Source organism: Durio zibethinus, chromosome 22 (assembly GCF_047325235.1).
Source record: "Durio zibethinus cultivar Kanyao isolate XHJ-2024 chromosome 22, ASM4732523v1, whole genome shotgun sequence".
Taxonomy (NCBI): Eukaryota; Viridiplantae; Streptophyta; class Magnoliopsida; order Malvales; family Malvaceae; genus Durio; species Durio zibethinus.
Window position 1 is genome coordinate 14,527,841 of NC_143183.1, and position 9,920 is coordinate 14,537,760.

A 9,920-nucleotide genomic window follows, 5' to 3' on the forward strand; every position below is an offset into this window, starting at 1 on the left:
GGGATTAACATAGCCCAATTGTTTTTTTAGATATCTTCTTTTATTTAATTTGAAAGAATGAAAAGTAAAAGAAAAGAAAGTAACAATAATAAGATGGAAGATGATAAATGAAAACTTTTGAGAATAATCCGAAAGGCAAGGAAATAAGGATTGAAATTTTATTTTATTTTATTTATGAATTGGGTTCCAAGATTATCATTTTCGAAAATTACACAAATTTTGAAATTTAATCAGTTTACATCTGGAATTCTATCTCCAAGCTTAATTCAACCCCCATATAATCAACATAATTTTCAACTCTTAGCGGGGATCAGAGGGGAATAATCAGAGAAGAAGCAAAATAGGAAGGTTCGGTTTAGTTAAAAATTATGGGTTTTGATTTAGTAAACAATAAGCAATTAAGTCAAAAAACCTAGGTTCGTGTTTATGAATTTTCAGCTTCTAGGTTTCTAAGCTTAGGGAAAACACACAATATACAAGTGATTATTAACAAGAAAACCAACCAGCAAACACATAATCATCCAATCCCAATACTGAACCTATTTCTTTGAGTTAACAATTAGTAAACTCAATTTCTAGTCTAATCCTTAAATGCCACAATAACCTTCCACTGCCAAGGCCATAGCCATCCCAGAGCTTCAACAACAATCATGGTTACCACCAACAGTCCAAGGTCACCAACACGAGATCTACACAACAACAAAGACAAAGCTCAACATAAGAAAACAGAAAAGGAGGAGACTTTCTCCCTTAGGTTTCGAATCTAAGGTATTTTAAAGAGATTTAAATCTTCAAGTTTGGCGAAAAGGAAGATTCGACAGAGAAGAGAAACATACCCAAATTTGGTGGCCATCAGAGCGGGGGAAAACAGGAACAGAATCGTAACTTCAAGCTCAGATTGACAAAAGCCCAGCAAGTTTATGAAGAAACCAATTCGAGAACATAAAAAAGGAGGCCAGACGAGTTCGCGGAGTGCTTTCCGGACAATTTCGACGACAGTGAATAGCGTGGCACTCACTGGCCAGAATCTGAAAAACTGTGCTGAGATTCATCTGAATATTAGAGAGAGCCTTAGGAGGATGGAAAACACAGATAAGAGAAAAGTGAAAAATGACAACAAAAAAACAAAGAGAGGGCTTTTATAGAACAAAGAAAACGGCATCGTTTTAGGTATAGGAAACCGGGTTTCTTTTGACCCACTTCGAGGGTCTATGCGTCAGCCTATTTCTAGACTCGACCTGTTTGAGCCGAGCTGAACTACGAGCAAATCCAGTCTTGAGCCAACCCGAATCGAGACCTTTTCTTTTGCTTATTTATTTAAAAAAATTTTAAGTAATTTTTTTGTAAAAAAATAATATAAATGATATAAATAATTTTAAAAAATTAAATAAAAAGTTAATTATCAATTTTTTTAAAAAATTAATTTCAAAAAGTATGAGGAAAAAATTGAAATGTCAAATTTTTTTTTTAAAACAAAATAATTTTAAGAAATAAGGAAAGAGTTAAAATATTAAATTTCGTTAAATAAATAATTTCAAAAATTAAAAAAAAAAGTTGAAATATCAATTTTTTCTTAAACAAAAATAACTTCAAAAATTAGAGTAAAGAGTTAAAATATCAAGCTTTCCTTGAAAGAAAATAACTTCAAAATTTTAAGAAAAAATTGAAATATCGATTTTTCATCGAAGGAAAACAATTTCAAAGGATTTAAAAAGAATTGAAGTATCCTTTTTAAAATGATTTAAAGATTTTAAGGAAAAAGTTAAAATATCAATTTTTTCTTAAAATTAATTTTTTTCTAAAATTTTAAAAGAATAAGATAAATATTAAAGATCTAATTATGAAGCCTCTTCAAGAGAAATAATTATTTTCATGTATACTCTTAAAGTGAAAATTTTTTCTTAATTTTTTATCAAAATATTATAGTCAGTTAAGAATAATTTTCAATACATGTAAATTTTTTAAGCTTAATGGATAACATAAGAAACAACTAGTACCATTTTTCGATGAGTATTATGAGCATGTTATGATCTTTTTCATATGTAATTGTATTCTCGGACCTAATTTGGTTGTGTAGACTAGAATATAACTTTTGAAGATACCCAAGTCAAGCTTGGGATTTCTCTTTAAAATAAGAAAAATTTAGTTAGGTGGCCAATTGCACATAAACAAAAAAGATTAGTGGTAAGTTTTAAGTCTATATCTAGCTATAGGTATACAGATTTATATGTTATAATATTTTAGCGACTTCGTTGGGGACTAATCTAGAGTTAGGCCAGCAAATAAATTTATGTTAACTAAGGCCTAATAAATTTGGTGTTTTAGAAAATTTTTTTGTTATTTATTATTTTTTAAAGTACCTATTATGTCATTTATATGCATATGTATAATATGAACTCTATACTCGAGCTCCATCCCTCTATGAGAGAGTATAGTACCTACACTTTCGTAGGGCTTTAATATCTTCGCAGTGGCTAACGAAATACTTTCACTTAAATTGAACTCTTTTCGCTGGCAGCCTATGATGCATGAAAATTGGGGTGCTTACTAGTCTTTCATGGACAAGGATGTGAGTAACAATTTGGGAACTTTAAAATTGTCAATCCAAATCACATGTAGTAAAACTTAAGAAACCAACCTTAGGTTAGAGCACGCCTGCTCATTATTAGAATATAACCCTTGTTAAGTCATATGAATGGCTTTTTTAAGCTTCATTTGTATTAACCCTATGAAAAGTGGATAAATTTTTTATTATCTCTTATTGTTAAGTTGTTATATGTCAGACTTTAATGAAACATCATATGCATTTAGTCATGCATCATAATATGATAAACATTGGTAGATGTATTCATTTATCCTTTCATATATTGTTATACATACATTCATGTGTTTACGCATTATAATTTGCTATGTGTCAACCATTCACTACAAGCATTCATTCATTGCATATAAGACTTTTATAACAAGTTAGAAAAATCTTGAAAACTTCTTGCATTAACACTTAGTAACATCAACATGCTAATTATGTTACACAAGGTTTAAGGATACCTCTATTGTCTAGGAATTCGATTCAACTTACTCGCCATCAGTACAATATGTATGCCCAAGCCAAATGAATGGAGCAAGAGAATACAAACTACTTTGAGAAAATAGAAAGGGCCTATGAAGAGCTCAAGGTAGAGTTGAACAAAATTCTAAAAGCTTTGAATAGGTTGAATAAAAAAAAACCATGGAAGAAGATGCTAGTCCATAAGACCATCCATTACTGGATGTTGTCAACCTTTTGATACCTTCACGAGTATTACCCATAGCAAGCCTAATCTTTCCAAGTAATCATCATCAATAATTCATGTCTCCTGTCGGATATACCTATCTTGAGATACCTTCTGAATCAATTCAGAGGCAATTCTAAAGTTTCACAAAAAAAAAAAAATAGTTGAACCAATTCAAGTCCCTAACTTAGATGACCCAAATAAAAAAGAAAGGGTGAAGTTGAAAGCAGATGAGACTTTAGAGGAATCAAAAGTTGAACGAAAAAATGAACTTGCTAGAAAAAAAGTTATGAGTAGTTGAAGGGATAGACTTTTATGGATCTATTGATGCAGTATGCCTTTGCTTGGTCCCAGATGTTGTAATCCCATTAAAATTCAAGGTCCTTGAGTTTGAGAAGTATGATGGTACAAAGTGTCTAATAACTCATGTCACTATGTACTGTCAAAACATAGGTACCTATACTAATACCTATACTAATGATGAAAAGTTGTTGATGCATGTGTTTTAGGACAGCTTTACAAGCTCAACAGTGATGTGGTATGTCTAATTAGATAGAACTCGTATCTATTCTTAGAAAGAGCTTAATTGAGTATTCATTACACAATATTGCCATATTGTAAACCTGACTCCTGATTGTCTTTTTTTTAGAGTATGGAACAAAAGATGATAAAATCATTTGAAGAATATGCCTACAGGAGGAAAGATATGGCTACTCAAGTTCAACAATCTTTGACTGAAAAGAAGACCATAGTACTCTTTGTTAGTACACTAAATACACCATACTATGAAAAGATGATAGGGAATGCAACGAAAAACTTTGCTAACATGGTAATCTTAAAGGAGATTATTGAAAATACCATCAAGAGTGATAAGTTTGAGAAGGAAGAGACCTCATGTATAAAGAAAGAAAGGATGCCTAAAAGAAAAGAAGTTGAAGCCCAAGCTTTGAATTTTGAGGGGCAATAATTCAAAAGTTATGCTCTATATCCACCATTTATTCATTCTACTTATTATCCCGTAGTTAATAATATTGTACAAGTCCCTTATCAAACTGTTTCACAACCAACTTACCTATTCAATTATCAACCAGCCTTTCAAACACTTGTATATGGGCATATTATTATCACTACACTAGTTTCAAGGTCTAACAAAAAAGTGAGCAATTTAGAGAGATTTAGGAACAACCAAGAGAGAGCTTGCATTGATCCATCTCTATAACATATATTGAGCTATTCCAAAAACTATGTAAGAATAACCTTGTATCTTTAGTTCATTTGGAACCATTGAAGTCACCTTATCCTAAATGGTATTATGTCAATGCCACAAGCGATTATCATAATGGAAAGTGGGTCATTCTATAGAAACTTGTCATACTTTCAGGCATAAGGTACAAAGTTTGATTCAACCAGGCTTGGTAAGTTTCAAAGAATCACGGGGCTAAATGTCAATAAAAGCCCATTGCTTAATCACATAAAGGTATAATTTTAAGAAGAATAAGGAAGTTAAGGTTGGTTAAATGTTGCTAGTCATTTTAGGATTTTTTTAAAAATAATGCTAGGAATTCTTTTATGTAATAAGATTTCATTTTTATCATTTTAATGAAAATGGCAAGAATAATGCATTTCATTACATTTCCTCTTTTATCCAATCCACTATCTATGCTTTGTTGTTTCTCTATCCTTTTTATTCCCATTCTCAAATTTCAAATGATGAATGTTTAGACAATGATAACAATAATATTGAAATTTAATTTTGGAAGCTCATTCATATTAATAAGTTTGATCCATAGTGATTGTTTGAGCAAAAGAAGCAAATGGTGTAAAGATAGCAAATATAATTCATTGAAAAATAAAATAAACAAATCTTGAAAACATTTACCAGTTTGTCTTTGTTCAATAGATTGTTTTCAAAGAAACCATTCACATTTAAGATAAAAAAATTGCCAATTTTATTTTGCCATTCATAAAAATGAAATCACCTATTGCTATCCCTTTTGAGCTTATTATATTTTCTTTTTCTAAAAAGCCTTAACCAAGGATTACCCTCCACAATTGAGGGTAAATTTAAGGAAGAGACCAATTTTGAAAAAAAAAATAAAAAAAAAAAGGTGACAAAAGGTTTCAAAGAGAAAAAATAAAAAAGAAAGAGAATAACCCTCTTTACAAAAAGGAAAGCGAATGCCACAAATGACCTAAGGGGTAAGGTGGAAAAGAATCATTTTATGAGTGGATTCCTTTTGGAAAAAAATAGTGAAAAATGAAATGTGGGAATAAAGAATGAAAATCATGAAGAATAGGGCAAAATGTCGAATCACTTTGTATAATGAGAAATGATCTTTTGGTGTAGACCCTTTAAACATATGTTTTGAGCTTATTTTATCCATTTTCTTTGTGACCCCTCATCATAGCTTATGTTGCATGCCTTAAAAGTCTATTTTCATTAAATACAAATGCTTGAACTGAAAGATCATTTATTGGTCTAAAGCATGCTGGTGATAGGATAATGAGGTCCTAATTTGTTGTCATATTCTAGAAATTGATTCAAAATATATAGGAGTTATCAATAATGGATAAAAGTGAAATGAAATGAGAAGGAAAAAATAATAAGAAGGATGTGAAAAAAATAAAAAGAAAAAAGAAAAAAAGAGAAAAAAGGAACACTCAAATTGAAAACCCGAAAGGGCAATTTGAGTTAAAAAATAAAAGAAAAAGTTGATTTAAAAATAACAAAAAAGCAATTAGGTAGAAGATATTACTAAACTGGGATAAAATTTGGTGAGATCAAAATGATTTGAAAATTCAATTGAATGAGTTTTTGAAAAATTTAGATTAATGTTAAACATTGTTTGAATATTTATTATTTGGATATGGTTATATCGTACAAGCATTGATCCCATGTGTGCTTTGAATTTTGTTCTTTTACAAGACTCATTCTTATATTGATTACCCCTTTTTTTCAATTTACCTTATTTTATCTCATTTTTGCACTCCTAGAATAATTAGGGAAACATATGATACATTATATTTGTAATGAATTAAAATGCTGATAAATAAATGAATGATAATGTTCATAAAAGATTCCTATATTCTTTTGAAAAGAAATTCATGATGATAAGGGTAGAAAGAAAATTTAAAAAAAGATGAAAAAAACCTTAGAGAAAAACAAATGTGGGGACCAAGTGATGAGTATGGTGATGGATTAGTTAATATAACCTGTGAGTCATCACCATATGATGGAAATAACATGGATCAGTTGACAGAATCTGTGAATTAATTTTGAAACTATTAGTGTTGAGAAGCTAAAAAGTAAAATATGAGATGGTGGAGTCTTGAGAACCTTATTACCAAAATCGAAATTTCATGGCATTGATTTAAGTAACATCTGCATGGCATGCATTACGTTTGCATTGTTGTTTGAACCATGCATGTGCTTAATTTGGTAAGTATATAGATCATTGATTTGAATGTTGCATTTGTTTTGTTGTTTGAATCATGCATTTTCATTATTTAGTGAGAATATGAATTGTTGTGTTTGCAATATTTGGAAAGCATTTGCATGGCATTCATTACATTCAAAATTTTAACTTTGGTGAGAGGTTAAGAATTTTCATAAGAAGAAATTTTGAACTTTTGAATCCTTACATGAGGAAGGTTTTTTAAGATAAGATTTTGATTCCTCAAATGAGAAAATTTTAATGATTTTTTGGAAGAGGAAAATGTTTGAAATTTTAAAGTTGTGGAGCCTTTGTTTTGAAGGAGCATTTTTAATGTTGAGAGTGATTTGCAAGACCTTTAGGCATAATCTCTAAAAATTTTCAAATCTTTGAGTTTTAAATGTGAATCTTTTAGCTTCGAATGAGAATCTTTAAAAAATTGGATGTGAATCTCTAAAGTTTTTCTAATAAAAATCTTTAAAATCTTATATGTGAATCCTTAAAGTTTTTCAAATGAAAATTTTTGAATTTTGGATGTGACTCTCTAAAATTTTTAAATGTGAATCTTTGAAATTTGGATGTGAACCTTGAAATTTTGATGTGAATCCTTGCATTTTCAAATTTAAATATCTAAAATTTGGATGTGAATCACTAAAAAAAATCTTTTGAATATGAATATTTAAATTTTGGAGGTGGATTTCTAAAAAATTTACAATTGCAAATCTTTACAATGGTAAAGTTTGAATTCTTGAAAATTTGAATACATTATGAATCTTCAAATCATATGAATCTTGAATTCTTGTGAATCTTCAAATCCTTTAAATATTTAATTCTTGCAAATCGTCAAATCTTGTGAACCTTAAATTCTTGCGAATCTGAAAATCTTACAAATTTGAAAGTCTTGTGAATCTTTAAATTATTAAGAATCTAAAATTCTTGCAAATCTTGCAAATTTTCGATTTCTTGTGAATATCTGAAATTGTTGTGAATTTTTAGATTTTTGTAAATTTGAGTTTTGGCATTTTTTGCAAATCTTTGAGTTCTTTGAAACCTTATGAATATTTAAATCTTGTAAATCTTTATATTTTTGTGAATATGAAATTCTTGCAAATCTTTTGGTTCTTACAAATCTTTAAAATCTTGCAAATATTTGATTTTTTACGAATCTTTTGAAATTTTGTGAATTTGAATTCTTGTGAATCAAAATTCTTGTGAATCTTTGAATTCTTTGCAGCTTTGCAAATCTTTAAAATTTGTAAACCTTTGAATTTCAAAATGCAAACCTTTGATTTTAATTGCGAATTCTTGAATTTCAAATTGTGAACCTTTGTATTTTGAGTTGGGAACCTTTAAATTTCAAATCTTTGAATTTTTTTTATATATAGTCTAATAACAAATCTTTATTTCGAATGAGAATCTCTTAATTTTTAAATCAAATTTAAACGTAATGAATGTTTATATCTTTACATAATTTCGTTTCATAGAAAATGCACAAATAAGATAGTTGTAAACACCTCATTTTATGGAAGGTCTTTTGAAATATTTTTATCTCTAATAAAATTGTGGTTGTCTTAATCTTGCTTTAAATTATTGTTTCAAAGTATTTTAGGCTTGAGTTGAAATGAAATGGGCCTGGTTAGGGATTAACATAGCCTAATTTTTTATTTTTAAATATTTTTTATTTTGAAAGAATGAAAAAAAAAAAGTAATAATAATCGGATGGAAAATGATAAATGAAAATTTTTTAGAATAATTCGAAAGGTAAGGAGGTAAGGATTGAAATTTTCTTTTATTTATTTTTTTATGAAATGGGTTCCAAGATTATCATTTTCAAAGATAACACAAAAAATTTGAAATTTAATCAGTTTACATCTAAAATTCTATCTCCAAGCTTAATTTAACCTCTATATAATCAACATAATTCTCAACTCTTAAGAGGGATCAGAGAAGAAACAAAAACAGAGAGGAGGGTTTTGGTTTATTTAAAAATGCTAGTCTTCCGTTTAGTAAACAATAAGCAGTTTAGTCAAAAACCTAGGTTTGTGTTCTTGAATTTTCAGCTTCTAGGTTTCTAAGCCGAGGGCAAACACACAATACATAGGGGGTTGTTAACAAGAAAACTAACTAGCAAACACATAATCATCCAATCCCAATACTGAGACTATTTCCTTTAGTCAACAATCAGCAAACTTAATTTCTAATCTAATCCTTACATTCCACTATAACCCTCCACTGCCAAGGCCATAGCCATCCGAAAGCTTTAACAACGCCATAGCCATCCGAAAGCTTTAACAACATACCCATCCAAAAGCTTTAACAACAATCATGGTTACCACCAAGAGTCCAAGCTCACCAACTCAAGATCTACACAACAACAAAGAAAAAGTTCAGCACAAGAAAACAAAAAGAGGAGAGGACTTTTTCCTTAGGTTTTGGATTCGAGGTGTTTTAGAGAGATTTATGTCTTCAAGTTTGGCGAAAAGGAAGATTCGACAAAGAGGAGAAACATACCCAAATTTGGTGGCCATCGTAGCAGCGGAGAAGGGGACCAAAACCATAACTTTAAGCTCAGATTGACAAAAAAATCAACAAGTTTATGAAGAAACCAATTTGAGAATGTAAAAGGGGAGGCCAAACAAGTTGGCAGAGGGTTTTTGGGATAATTTCGATGATGGTGACCAGCGACTGGTGCTGCACTCATTGGCCAAACTCTGGAAAACTGATCTGAGGTTTATCGAAATATTAGAGAGAATCTGAAGAGGATGGGTGAAGAGAAAAGAGGATGGGTGAAGAGAGAGAATAGCAAAGTGAAAAATGACAGAACAAAAAAAGGGAGCTTTTATACAACAAAGAAAACGTCATCGTTTTGGATAAAGGAAACCGGGTTATTTTTGGCCCGCTTCAGGGGTTTGTGCGTCAACCCATTTTTAAACCTGAACCAGCCGCCATCCAACCCATTTGATCAACAGTTTCCAAATCGAGTTGAGTCATGAACCGAGTCAAACTACAAGGTGATCCGGTCTTAAGTCAAGCCAAGTCGTTTATTAAGTCGAGTTGAGACTTTTTTTTTTGGTAAATTTTTTTTGTTTATTTATTTAATATTTTTAGCAATTTTTTTTGTAAAAAATAATAAAAATGATTTCATAAAAGAAGGAAAATGTTAAATTATCAAATTTTTCTTGAATAAAAATAATTTCAAAAAGTGTGAAGAAAA

At 29.8% G+C, this 9,920-nt stretch overlaps 2 long non-coding RNA genes across 2 annotated transcripts; both read right to left on the reverse strand.

Moving 5' to 3' along the window:
* Positions 1 to 354: 354 nt before the first annotated feature.
* LOC111307957 (uncharacterized) lies at positions 355 to 1,289 on the reverse strand. The gene is made up of 2 exons (XR_002692252.2): positions 837 to 1,289; positions 355 to 689 (listed from the first exon to the last, which is right to left on the reverse strand). It is a non-coding gene; the product is annotated as an uncharacterized LOC111307957 (long non-coding RNA).
* Positions 1,290 to 8,655: 7,366 nt separating this feature from the next.
* Positions 8,656 to 9,638, reverse strand: LOC111307329 (uncharacterized). The gene is made up of 2 exons (XR_002692150.2): positions 9,218 to 9,638; positions 8,656 to 9,070 (listed from the first exon to the last, which is right to left on the reverse strand). It is a non-coding gene; the product is annotated as an uncharacterized LOC111307329 (long non-coding RNA).
* Between the last annotated feature and the right edge of the window lie 282 nt (positions 9,639 to 9,920).